The sequence below is a fragment of the Cynocephalus volans genome, chromosome 16, assembly GCF_027409185.1.
Source record: "Cynocephalus volans isolate mCynVol1 chromosome 16, mCynVol1.pri, whole genome shotgun sequence".
Taxonomy (NCBI): domain Eukaryota; kingdom Metazoa; phylum Chordata; class Mammalia; order Dermoptera; family Cynocephalidae; genus Cynocephalus; species Cynocephalus volans.
This window is the reverse complement of record NC_084475.1, coordinates 21,031,237-21,045,601: the sequence shown is the minus strand read 5'-3', so window position 1 is coordinate 21,045,601 and position 14,365 is coordinate 21,031,237. Positions and strand designations below refer to the sequence as shown.

Here is a 14,365-nt window from a genome sequence, read left to right as displayed (position 1 = left end):
TGAAGTTTAGAATGTTTGTCTAGTTCCAGGAAAAAAGCCTGCTGATAATTTTATTGGGATTATATTAAAGTTACAAATTAGTTTAGGGAATACTGACATATTTATGACACTGAATCTTTCTGTAAGAGAACAGGGTATGTTTTTATTTGTTCAGATTGACTTTTGTGTCTCCCAGGAATGCTATAAAGTTTCTTCATGGTGGTTTTTCAGGTTTCAGGTTAAGTCTATTCCTAGATTCAGGATTCTTTTATAAACGGGGTGTTCTTTCCCACTTTTATCTTCTAACTGGTTACTTTTGATTTCTGTATATTCACTTTAGGTCTTCTACTTCACTAAGTCTCTTATTAGTAGAATGAGGATACTTCAAAAAGTTTGTGAAAAAGTAGAATCAAAAGATAATACAAATCTCTCCATGAACTTTCTGAAGACTCCTCATATTTAATTTATTCCAATGGATTTTCTAGGCAAATAATCATATTGTTTGCAAACGGTAATAGTTTTACTTCCACTTTTCTAATGTTTATGTCTTTAATTTCTTTCTCTTGTCTGATTGTGTTGGATGGTTGTAGGTGCCTGGTCTTGTTCCTATTTTAGTGGTAATGCTTTGTGTTTTCCCTGTAGCCTGATGCTTGCTCTCAGGCTGATGTACAAGCATGGTAAACGTTAGGAAAGCAGCAACTGATGCCTACTTTACTGAATGCTTTTCTTCTCTCACGAGAGATCAATGTTATTAGCACTTGTCTATCTATTAATAGGCTGTATTACCTTAAGAGCTTTCCTACTATTGAACCATCCTTGCATTCCTGGAAGGAACCCCATTCAGTCATGGTGGATCATTTGTTCAATATTTTGCTGCATTATTTCCAAACATTTGTAAGTGTGAATGCAATGTAGTTTGCTTTTATTTTAATGTAAACTTTTTCAGGTTTAAAAAAAATTACAGTAAATTACACATAACATATAAAGTCTACCATTTTAATCATTTTTAAGTGTCCAGTTCAGTGGCATTAAGTACATTCACATTGTTGTGCATTTTAGGTTTTTGTTTCAATGTTATACTTGCTCTAAATAAAAAGAATTTAGATGTTTCCCTTCTTGTTTTTAATGCTCTGGAAGAGTTTAAATAATATTGGAATTAACTGCCTTTTAAAAGTTTGGTAGAATTCCTGTGTGAAACAATCTGGACCTGGTGCTTTCTTTGGGGGAACTAAGCTTTCTTTCTAAACAACCTTCTCTATTCCTTCTAGGAACGTCTACTTAAGCCTTCTATTTCTTCTGGAATTAGTTTGATAAATTATATTTTCCTAGAAATAAGTTTTCTATATTCAAGTTTTTACATATTTACATAGACATATGAAAAGTAATCACAGAATTAAAAAAATTTTTTTCCCAGTTATTCCTCCCTCACTATTTCTAGACTTCCACCTGCTCAAACCTCTTGGATAATCTGTTACCTATGCTCCCCTTTCCCCCACTCTCCACCCAGGGGACCCTCTGTTCTGGGCTGACTTTGCTCTAGGTCTAAGGAACAGCCTTTGCCTGGAATTTCGCCTTCCTGCTATCCTAGAGCTCACTTGAATTATTTCTGTAGCTCAGATCTAATATTGTCACAGCTGGGCCCAAAACTCTGTGCCTAAGGGCCACACTGAACCATGTCACAAAAGGTTCTCCACCACCTGGCACTGATATGGAGATTCTTCAGTTTGGCACCAATGACCCAGTGGTACAACAAACAGTGGTGATGAATACATATTTCTGCATGCAGAAATTCATCTTGTCCCTTCTGCCCACCTACTTGGTGCTCTTAGTGCACTGCCTACTTCTGCCACTGTCAGCTTTCATGTCTCTGTGGCTTCATCCCTATGCTCTCTCTGCCTGAACCACTTTCCTTCCTCCCCTCCTGGGCCATTGAGCACTGACAGGCCCTGCCTGCAGGCACGGCCTCTGTGAGGCCTTCTTTCACCACTCCTTTCTGTGTGAACTCTGATTAAACTTAATGAAGTCACTGTGCCCGAGCTAGCGATTTATACGCTCCAGCTTCTTTGCTGGACATTTAGCTCTCCAAGGACAAGACTGTGCATTATTACTCCTTACGGTCCCAGGAGGCAGCATTGCCTGGTTCATATCAGATGCTCAGGAAATGTTCGCTGAATGAATAAATGAACCAATATTTGCACAGAGAAAAAATGACACAATTCCTAATCATGTATGCTAACCACACCCAGAGCGATTAAGGCCCCTGTCCAGTACTGATGAGTGGCAGAGCCACTTCCCACCTGGGAACCAAAGTCACCGCCAAGTACAGAGCATAGCCTGTGAGTCCTGGGCTGGAAGAGGTGCCTGAGCTGGAACTTTCTGGACCATACAGTAAACCCAGCCTTGAATTCAGGTCCCTCATATCAAAACTCTGGTTGCCCTTTTCATCAAACTTACAAAGTTAGGAGGAAGAGATACGGAAGTGAGAGACGAGGGCCCAGGAGCAACCGTGAGTGGGAAGAGGGCAGGTCTTTATGCTTCCATCAGGAAAAAGCAACTTATTCACTCCACACCACAGCCAGGCGTGGGACTCCCATGCAGGCCTCCTCTATAGAGCTGTGGCATCTGTCAGACTGGAGCGGTGTGGGATGTGCTCTTGGCTGGCTGGTACCCCTCCCTCGCCATGACCAAGTAAGGCCAGGCTGGCGATTCAGCGCAGCCTGACCATCAGTAACATGGCCTCTGCAAATGCCCTCAGGTGGGCCAGCGCCCCACTGTGCCTGTTCATCTTGTGAAAGGATGACCCGTCACTCTGCCAGCACCCAGTCCAGGCTGCCCAGGCCACAGAGTCTAACAGCCTGCAGCATGAGCAGCTGGTGGGTGGGTGGCCACTCCCGCTTCCTCCCTCCACTTTTCCTTTCATTCTTGGCAGCCCAGAGGCAACTGAAAAACCACCTCTCATTTCCCCAGGGGGCACAGATGGACAGACATACCTGGCTGCAGCCTGGCTTAGCACCAACATGCACATCTGTCTAGGCCTGGTCTCCTTCTAAGAGACTCAGCAGTGGGACAGGTAGACCCAGCTCAGGTGATCTGGCTTCTAAGTGGGGGCTGAGCAGGAGCGGGCCTGTTTTCCTGGTCCACCGTTTTCCAGGGAGGGCATGAGGGTGCATTTGAATCTCCCCCACTGAGTGAAACCCATTCTGAGGGCTTCTGAAAAGCAGCCCACCTCACCTCACTAGGAGGATGGCTGAACGAGCTCATTCTGTATGAGTGCTATTTCCCTAAACAATAAAAATGACACTTTGAAGCCACTTAGAAATCAAATCCCTTCCTATTGCTGCTTCTGTGTAAGAAGCAGGACTTTGCTAACAGTTATTCTCTCACACTGCCATTCTGCTTGTTTTTTGCATATGACAACCTACAGTTTAGGAATTAACTGGACCATCAAAGCACTTAAATTATTTATGTTAAAATGAGGGTGGGAAGGAGGGGTCACATGTGTCAGTAACTGAGACATGCCCAGCATCTACAGCGTGGGGCTAGGGCGTGTCCACAGGAGGACATTCCGGAGCACCAGCACCTGCGGCTGGTGAAGCTACCTATGGCAAGGGTGGAAGTCACCTCTGCTTTGCCCATTTGTAGTGAGCTGAAAGGAGGGGTAGCAGGAAGATTCGTTCAATAAAGGGCAAATTGATAGAAGGAATACCAGAAAATCCCCCAAATACAAAACCAAACCAAAACAAAATGAAAGAACTCCAATACTAAACCTTGTAAGTCTAAATAAATAACAAGAAATTAAAAAAACTATATTCAGATCCTAAAAAGATAATGGAACCACATAAAGGATTAAGTTCAACCACAGACATAAAGCAGTTTATGTAACAAAAGGAAGTTCCAGTGACTTCCAGAGAGCACAGACTGGAGGGAGTAGGGGAATGGCGGTAGCTTCACATGGACAAACACCTCCTCAGCCAGGTGACAAAGGCCAACCTGTGATACGTCACAATGACAGACGTGTCCTTGATATGATGTGACGAGAAGGGCTCTTTACCCGTGCCTTCTTCTAAAGCATCACCCCGGTATAGTCATGAGAAAAACACCAGGCACATCCCCACAGAGCGACAGTGTTCAAACCCCTGACCAGTGCTCCTCAAAGCCATCAAGGTCACCAATAACAAGGAGTCTGAGAAACTGTCACAGCCGAGAGGAGCCTAAGGAGACATGAGGACTAAATGTTACATGGTATTCTCGATGGGATCCTGGACTGAAAAAGGACATTACATAAAAACCAAGGAAATCTATTTCAAGTATGGCCTTTAGTTAATGATAATGTATCAACATAGATTTCATTAGCTGGATATATGTACCACATTACTGTAAGATGTCAGTAATAAGGAGGGTTGGTTAGAGAGCGCTGTTATAACACCAAAGTCGAGTTTGGATCCCAATGTTGGCCAGCAGCTGCACTCCCCATCCCCCTAAAAATAACCCCAAACACAAAGATGTCAATAATAAGGGAAACTGGGTATGGAGTATATGGAAACTCTATTCACTGTCTCGAGTTTTCTGTAAATCTAAAACTGTTCAGAAAATAAAGGAGTTCAGGACACAAACAGAATCCCAGAACAGGAGGTAAGAGCAGTTGCTTAGGTCCTAGAAGCAGCTCACTGCAGTGCTCTGCCTTCTGCTATGGGACCAGGTTCCCAGAAGCACCAGTTCTGGACTGCAAGCTCTCTGCCTTCTGGTGGGGGACATGAGCCACCACAGGGCGGTAGAGAAAGCTAACCTCATCCATTCTTTCAACTGAGAGAGAGAGAGAGAGAGAGAGAGAAAGAGAGAGAGAGAGAGAGAGAGAGAGAGAGAATGTGTGTGAGTGTGTGTGTGTGTGGAGTGGGGAGGTGGGGAAAAGGGTGGAGAAATGGGAAGAGGAGAGGCAATTAATGCCAGAGTAAATGAACTGTGGTGAAATTACTTTGCAGAGCAAATAGCAGAAATTTTGAGCTTTGGGAAGAAGAGCCGGCACAGGCTTGGGGGCTGTAGAAACAAATCCTGCTGGTCTCTCTTCCGCCTTTTACTCTGGGGACCACAGCAGCCTGCACACATGGTGGAGCCTCTTTGTATCTCCAAATTTGGATTTACTTCATAAATACCAACACAGTGTCTTTCCACATTCACTGACATTGTGCCCTTGGTCTTCCCTGGTGGTACTATAAATAAGACTTTATTAACTGTAACTTGGAAGGTCTGCCTGAATTGCATATTAATTGTGTCTATTAAAAAAACCTCAATTAACTGGAACCAAGCTTACAGGAGTCCTTAATTAACTATCTCCCCTCCCTTAATCTTGTTAATTAGCAGATAGACAAATGATAACAACAGACTTGAGGAACTTATTAAAAAGCAGGGGCTGGCTGGTTAGCTCATTTAGTTAGAGTGTGGTGCTATGACACCAAGGTCAAGGGTTCAGATCCCCTTTTTAGCTAGCTGCCTAAATAAATAAATATACAAATAAAATTTAAAAATTAAAAAAATAAATAAAATAAAATAAACTTAACTTCATAATAACTCTATAAAGGGTCTGGCCGGTTAGTTCACTTGGAAGACCATGGTGCTGGTAACACCAAGGTCATGGGTTTGGATCCTCTTACCAGCCAGCTGCACAGCAATAGCAGCAACAAACAAAAAACACAGCAACCACCACCCTCCCAGAGTGCAGCCAGCGGAGGGTACAGATTTGGCCATGTTTTCTATGCTTTCTCATCTATAAGAATGCTGGTCTTGAGCTCTGATCCTAGCACATGACCTTAAGGACAATTTGAAAAAATATTCTGCCCATCTGCTTTATTCCCCTCTCTCTTCCCCTGTATTTTTCTGCACATTTTGAAAGTTGCAGATTTGCACCAAAATATTCTTAAGGAAAAGGACATTTGCTTCCATAACCACAAAACCATTATCATTCTCGAGAAACTGAACATCGGTTCAGTACTATTACCTGATATTCAGTCCATGTTCAAACTTCCCGTGATTGTTCACATAATGTCCTTTACAGCCTCTGGTTTTTGATCCAGGATCCAATCAGGGACTGTACTTAGTTGTTATGCATCACCAGTCTTAATTGAGAACAATTTCTGTCACAATTTTTTTGGACTTTCTTGAATTAAAAATTTATAAGGAACAGCACAGTTCTTTGTAGATTGTTTTACAACTTGAATGTTTTATCAGCTTCATTGAGGTGTAAATGATACACAGTAAGTTGCATGTATTTAAAGTAAAGAATTTGATAAGTTTGGACATATGTATACACCTGTAAAGTACAACCAGGTCTAGCCCCTTAAAAGTTTCCTTATGACCTTTTATAATCCTTCACCCTCACCTGCCCCCAGGCAGCAACTGATCTGCTTCCTGTGACTACAGATTAGTTTTCATTTTCTAGAATTTTAAAGAAGTGGAACCATACAGCATGTACCCTTGTTATACTGGCTTCTTTCACTCAGCATAACTGTTTGGGGATCAGTCCCTACGTTTTAGTGCTGAGTAGTACTCAACTGTAAGGACAAACCACAGTTCACTTATCCATTCAATTGTTAATGTACATTTGGGCTACTTCCAGTTCTTGGCTATTCTAGGTGGAGCTGCTGTAAACACGCACGCATAAGTCTCTGTGTGGACAGATGCTCCATCTCTCTCGGGTGAACACCTATCAGTGGAGTGGCTGGGCTGTGTGGTAAGTGTGTTTGTTAGTCTTTATAAGAAACTGTGAACCCCTTTTCCAAAGCTCCTGTGCCACTTTGCGTCCCCTTGGCAGTGTGAGAGGTTTGGCTCCTCTATAGCCTCGATGACACCTGATGCCATCAGCCTCTTCTAGACTTTCTGCCAGGTGTTTAGTGGTATCTTATTGTGGTTTTAATTTGTAGCTCTTCAGTGACTAATGACATTCAGCATCTTCTCACATGCTTATCCACCTTCACACTTCTTTGGCTAAGTGTCTGTGCAAACCTTCACCCAGTTTTCTTTGTTTGCATGTTTGTTTCTGTATCGAGTTTTGAGAGTTTGTTATATACTCACTACAAGTTTTTATCAGATAAACAGTTTGCAGGTATTTTCCCAGTCCGTGCTTGTCTTTTCATTCTCTCAACAATATCTTCAAAGAGCAGATGTTTTTGTTTTGATGAAGTATAATTTATTAGTTTGCTTTTTATGGACTATTCTTTGGGTGCTGTATGTAAGAAATTTTTGCTTAACCTGAGAAAACAAAGATTTTCTCCTATGTTTTCTTCTAGAAGTTTTACAGTTTAGGTTTTACATTTATGTCAACGATCCATGTTGAATTAATTTTTACATGGCACAAGGTATAGATTGCAGTTCATTTTTTTGCAAATGGATATCTGACTGCTCCAGCACCACTGTTGGAAAGACTTTCCTTCCTTCACTGTCTTGAATTGTCTTTGCACCTTTGTTGAAGATCGGTTGTCCATTCGTGTGTGGGTCTATTTCTTGACTTTCTTCTGTTGTATTATCTATTGTCCATCCTGATGTCATTTCCAGTCTTGAGTACTGGGAATTTATAAGTCTTAAAATTAGGAAGCATTAAGTCCTTCAATTTCATTCTTTTCCAGAGTAGTTTTGGCTATTCTAGTTCACTTGTATTTTCATGTGCATTTCTGAACTAGGACTCATATGGTGGGTATCTCTTCATTTATTTAGGTCTTCCTTAATTTCTCTTAACAAGGGTTTGCACAGATCCAGCATATCTTTTGTCAGAATTTATCGCTAAGTATTTCATATTTTTGATGCCACTGTGTTTTTAATTTTAATTTCAGCTTCTAATTGTTGATGACGAGTATACCTACATAAAATTGATTTTAGCATATTGATCTTATAACCTGCATACTTACTAAACTTGTTAGTTCTAGCAGCATTTTTCATAGATTCAATCAGGTTTTCCACATAGACAATCACATTGTTTAAAAACAAAGACAGCTATACTTCCTTTTCAACCTGGATGCCTCTTTTTCTTGCCTCACTGCACTGCCTAGAACTTCCAGTAAGGAGAACTGACACCCAGGTCTTGTCCCTGATCTTTCCGTCCATCTCTGTGACACTGGCTGGAAAATTTTTGTAGGTGCTGTTTGTTGAGTTGAGGAGTTATTAATAGTTTGTTGAGAGTTTATTTTTATTAATCAGAAATGAATCTTAGATCTTGTTAAATGCTTTCTGTATATCTTTTGTGATGGCAATATGGTAAATTACATTGACTTTTCAATCGTTAAAGAAGTTTTTATTCCTGAAATAAACCCCAGTAGGTCATAATGTATTATTCTTTTTATATATTGAATTTGATTTCTGAAAAATTTGTTTAGCATTTTCGTACCTATGCTCATGAGGGACATTGGTCTGTAGGTTTTTTTTCTTGTAATATGTGTTCGTCTGGTTTTTGGTATCAGGGAAATGCTGGCCTCATAAAATGATAATGGGAAGGTGTTTATTGTATTTCTTCCTCCATGTTTGTGGAATTCACCAGTGAAGCCATCTGGACTTGCAGTTTTCTTTGCAGGAAAGTTTTAAACTTCAAATTCAATTTCCTTAATAGACATAGGGCTATTCAGATGATCTCTTCTTGAGTGAGTAGTTTGTGCCATTCAAGGAATGTGTCTATTTCATCAAAGTTATCAAATGTTGTCCATAATACTTGCTTATCATTCCTGACACTGGGCATTTGTGTCTTCTTTGTTTCCTTATCAGTCTGAGTAGTGGTTTATCAATTTTTTCAGTCTGTTTAGATTTCCTCTTATGTTTTACTGCTTTCTTTTGCAGTGATTTCCACTCTGATCTTTACTACTTCCTTTCTCTTACTGCTTTGAGTTTACTCTGCTTTTCTTTTACTAAAGCTTAAGGTGGAAGCTGAGGCCATTGACTTGAGACTTTCCCTCTTTTCTAGAGTGTGCAGTGAGTACTACAAAATTTCTCCCTCAGGGATGGCTGGTTAGCTCACTTGGAAGAGTGGGTGCTGGTAACACCAAGGTCACAGTTTGGATCCGTGTACCAGCCAGCTGCCAAAAAAAAAAAAAAATCCCTCAGCACTGCCTAGCTGTGTCCAACAAATTTTGATATGTTGTATTTTTGTTTTCATTCAATACAAAGTATTTTTTTTTATTTCCCTGAGATTCCTCTTTGAAAAAAACTTATTAAAAGTTTAAAATTTTATTTATATCTAATATAAATGTTTACATAATCTATTTATTGAATTTAAATACGTATACTATATTAAATTATGTTATATATTTATAATATCACTTATACAAATATTTGTTATTTATAATTCATGTCACATTTATATGTCTTAATATTACATATTTATATTTTTATACTTATTTATTTTTTAAAGAAATTATTTATTTAGGGTATTAAAGGTATGCTGCTTGGTCTCCAAGTGCTTAGAGACTCTCCTGTGAGCTATCACTGATTCTGAGTTTGTCTCTACCGTGGCTGTAGAACACACTCTGTATAATTTCAACTCTTCAAATCTGTTGAGGTTTGTTTCTTGGCCAGGAGACGGTCTATCTTGGTACATGTCTGGTGGCACCTGAAAAGCATGTGCATTCATTCTGTGGTGGTTGTTTGGAGCATTCTATAAAAGGTCCCCCTGGTGGACAGTGTTGTTCAAGTCTTCTCTCTCCTTACTGATTTCTCCTCTACTTGTTCTGTTCACTACTGAGAAAGGAGTATTGAAGTCTCAAACTGTAACTACGGATGAACCTGCTCCTCCTTGCAGTGTCACCAGAGTTTGTTTCATGTTGAAACTCTGTTATTAGGTGAATAAACATTTAGGGCTTTTACATTCTCTTGATGAATGGACCCCTTGGGCATTATGAAATGACTTTCTCTATCTCTGGTAAAATACTCTGCTCCCAAACCTACTTTGGTGTTAACTAGGCACTGCGGCCTTGTTCTGCTAGGTGGTAGTACGGCATCTCTTTTCCCATCTTTCCAGCTTTAATCTACTTGTGTTTTCATATTGAAAGTGCATTTTGTATAGGCAGCATAGAGTTCGTTCTTGTTTTATATCCAATCTGACAACCTCTACCTTTTAATTGTGGGATTTAGACTATTTGCATATGACGAGGTTTAAATCTGTCCTCTTATTTTTTTTCCTATTTGTCTCATCTACTCTTTGTTCCCTCTTTCCACTTTCTTCCTTCTTTTGCATTAGTTGTATACATTTATGATTTCCCGTTACCTCCTTAGCTGGCTAATTAGCTGCACATTTTTTTCAATTTCAGTGGTGGCCTGAGGCTTCACACACCACATCCTTAACTATTGTGCTTCTCCTGGGGTGTCCGACCTCTCAAATGAAGTACAACAGTGTCCCTCAGTCTCTCCTCTCCTAACTCTTTTGCTATTGTTACTGTGTATCTTGCTTTTATATGTGTTATAAACACCAAACTAGAGTGTTGTTATTTTTGTTTAAACAAGCATCTTTTAAAGAGATTTAAGTAAAAAAATCATGCATTTATCCACTTAGTATTCATTTCTGCTGCTTTGCATTCCTTTGGGTAAATCCATGTTTCCCTCTGATAATATTTTCTTTCAGCCTGAAGGACTTTCTTTAACATTTCCGGTAGTATGAATTGGCTGGTGATAAATTCTTTCAGCTTTTGGATGTCTTTAAAGGTCTTTATTTTGCCTCTACTTTTGAATGTATTTTCACTGGGTATGGAATTCTAGGTGGACAGTTTTTCTTCCAGTGCTTTAAAGATGTCACTCCACTGTCTGCTTGTTTTCATCGCTTCTGATAAGAAATCTTCTGACATCCTTATCTTTGCTCATCTGTTCCTTTTTATTTACTGGCAGATTTTTAGAGTTTTAAATTTATAACTATTTTTAAAGCAGTTTGATTATGATGTGCCCTGGTGTAGCTTTCTCCATGTTTCTTGTGCTTGGGGTTCACTGAGCTTCCTGGATCCATGGTTTTATAGTTTTCATCAAATTTGCAACATTTTTAACCATTATTTCTTCAAATATTTTTTCTGCCCACTCCCTTTAGGGACCCCCAAATCCTATATATCACGCCAACTGCAAGTTGTCCCATAACTCAACAATGCTCCTCTAACATCTATAAAAGCTTCTTTCCTGCCGTGCTTCATTCTAGGCAGCTTCCATTACTATGTTCTTCTGTAGGGCTTATGCCCATCAGCCACTCACCCATCCAGTGCATTTTTCACATCAAACGTTGTGGCTTCATCTCTGGAAGTCTGAGTTGAGTCCTTTTTATATCTTCCATGTCCCAAGTTAACTTTATGAATATGTGGAATAGATTTCTGACAGCTCTCTGCATGACCTTGCCTGCTAACTCTAACACCTGCAGCAGTGCTGAGCAGGTTTTGATGGAATGATGTTCTCCTCAGTGTGGGTCGTATTTTCCTGACTCTTTACCTGCCTAGTGACCTGTGGTGGATTATGTTAAGTGTGGAGAGGCCCTGTGGGACCAAAATCCTTGTAGAACACCAGGAGAGAGGGTTTTCCTCAAGTGCGCTGATTAGTTTCTTGGTCCCCAGCCACGCTGCCTCTGTCAGATCACTGTCTCCACAGTGTGCACTCCCCCTCAGCCCAATAGCACATGATTCTTCTCTACCGTGTACAGCTCCCTGGGACCTCTCTCTTTTTCCTCCCCAGACAAAGCCCACCTTCTTTAAGGCCTAGATGCTTCCTGCCTTCCCCAGGAATCCTTCAGGAGCCTCTAGCATAATGGCACATGGGCAGTGCTCGGCAGGTACCTGGGAGATAAGTGGCATCCCAGACTTGCCCTTCAGCGGGCCCAGCCCACCAGGGGCTCCCATCCTTTTCAGCAGGGGACTGGAAGCCTCAGTCTGCACCTCTGAGCAGGCTCTTTAATCCTGACATGTGTACCCGTCTGTAAAGCAACGTGCACTGCCGGCCGGCACAATGGCAACCTCCAGGAGACAATGAGACTCTGGGAAAGGTCCAGGAAGGGTCAAGGTTGAACAGAGGTCAAGGTCAGTCTTAGATGAGATGAGAGAAGGAAAGAGGCAGTTCTCAGCAACAGGAAGACCATGAAAATCAGGAACACACCCACAAGGTCCTAGCACCGCAACTATCCAACAACTAACAGAGTCCAGGTCAGTGCCTATATTAGTCTGTTTCTGTTGCTTATAACAAAATACCTGGAACTGGGTAATTTACAAGAAATTGCTTTAGTTTTGGAGGCTGGGAAAGCCAAAGTCCAGGGAACACATTTGGTGAAGCCCTTGGTGGTGGTAACACTGATGGCAGAGTATCACATTGCGAAATGGTGGAGCAGAGTTTCTCATGCCTCTCCTTTTAAAGCCCTCAGAACCACGCCCCTGACCACCATTATCAATCCATTCACTACTGCATGGTCCTACAATCTAATCACCTTTCCAAGGCCCCACCTTTCAATTACCATAATAGGATTTCCCACCCTCAACAGTTACAGAGGGGATTAGGCCTCAATGAGGTTGAGGGGGTCATCCAATCTACAGCAGCACCCTCAGACCAGAGGCCCAGGAGGTCCCAGCGCCACAACCATCCAACAGCGTAGAGTCCCGGTCAGCACCCTCAGACCAGAAAAATAAGACATCTACAATCTGGAGGAGAGGTAACAGATTTTTTTGTTTGTAGTTAGTGTGATGGTCTATATAGAAATTCCTAGAGAATCTACAGGTAAACTATTCAGAACAAATAACAATTCACCAAAGTTGCTGTACAAGATCAATAAACAAAAATTAATAAGGGCCCCACACATCAAGAGTAACCAGACAGATAATGTAATAGCGAGAGCATTCACAATGGAAGCAGACGTGCTGGGATTGCTTCCATTAGAAACCCCTTGGCCCTCCTAAGGCAGTAACCCCAGTGTGTGGGCCCTGACGCCAAAGCTGTCAATGAGTGCTTGGGGTGTGGGGAGGCAATTGTCAGGGCTGGGCATGCTGCCTGGGTAACCTGGGAGGGCCCTGGCCAGGTGGGCGTGGGGAGGGGCTGAGCAGGTGCCAGGGACCCAGTGGCCTGGACTTGATTTGAGTAAGGGCTTGCAGTGGTGCTCATGCAGAGGAATACATTAGTGGCTTTGTCGGTGGCAGTGTGCAGGACTGTGAGGATGCACAGTGCGGAGGACAGATACGGGACTTGGAGTGCCAGCCTGGAGAGCAGGGACGCAAAACAAGGTCCAAGGTAGTGGGAGGGCTCAGGCAGGTGCTGGTGACCGACTTGGCATGGCCAACAGGGAATAGGAATGAGGCCAGGCTTCTGCTATAGTGACCAGGAGGAGGGCTGAGAGGACCAGGTGTCTGGGCAGCAGACTGAGCAGCAGACAGGGACACACTCAGCTATAAGACCCCTCACTTGCTGCACAGGAAAGTGAACATGGGCCTTCCAAGCCTCCAAGACCATGGCCTCTCCAGCCTCCTGCCCCAACTCTGTGACTTCACTAAGAGCTCCAGACCCAGCCTCAGGGGCCGAGCTCAGATGCCCTCTTGTCACGTCATATCACGTCACAGTTACGTGGTCCTGAGCCACTGACCAAAGTGAGTATTTCCTTATCTGTAAATAAGCTGGAAAATCCCACTCACTTCATGCAAGAGTGAAGACACTCTTCATACGAAAGCCCCTGGCACAAAGCGTCACGCACACATGTGAGCACATGTATGACCACACATGCACCCACAGCAGGCTGGCTGAGTCCACTAAGACACAAGGATCTGCTTCCCCACTGCTTCTTTTCCCCACTAGAGACTGTGAGGGCCACTGCCTCAGAAACAAGCCAGCAAAGCCAACCACCCTTCACTGATGCCAACTCCCCCATCTCTCCCTCACCTACCAGGCTCCTCTGCCTGGCCCTCTCACCCCGTTCCCCCTCTTCCCGCTGTCCCTGCCCATGCCCTCTGCATGCAGACTGCCACACATGAGGGCCGCAGCCCTGCAGGGTTAACCCTGCCCCAGTCCCAGTGCACAGCCTTTGTTCTGGAGCCTTTTCTGTGTCTGTAAACAATCCCTTTCCCACCTTTCTCCACCTCGCCCTCAAGCCTTTGCACTGGCATCTTCCTTCCATGTCTCAGCTGCTGTTGTCACTAAGTGGGTGAGGTCCCTGAATCCTGACCTAGGCCACCAATCTCATTTCCAGTTGTCTCCCAAACATACCCCTGAGGGTGCTACTGATTCCACTGACCACATGGGCTCAAGCCGAGGCTCGGTGTCCCCCACTCAGCTCCTGACGCCTCCTGGCTGGCCCCGCCTGCCCTCTGGCCTCACCTCCTCAGTCCACTCTCCTAGTTTATCCAGACAGTTTCTATAAACCACAGCTCAGTTCTTATAGTTTCTTTGTTCTAAAATCTTTACTAATTTCCCACAG

At 42.6% G+C, this 14,365-nt stretch overlaps 1 protein-coding gene across 1 annotated transcript in view; it reads right to left on the bottom strand.

Moving 5' to 3' along the window:
* Positions 1 to 14,365, bottom strand: part of RPTOR (regulatory associated protein of MTOR complex 1) — a 417,690-nt gene that overhangs the window by 90,622 nt on the left and 312,703 nt on the right. The window lies entirely within an intron of this gene.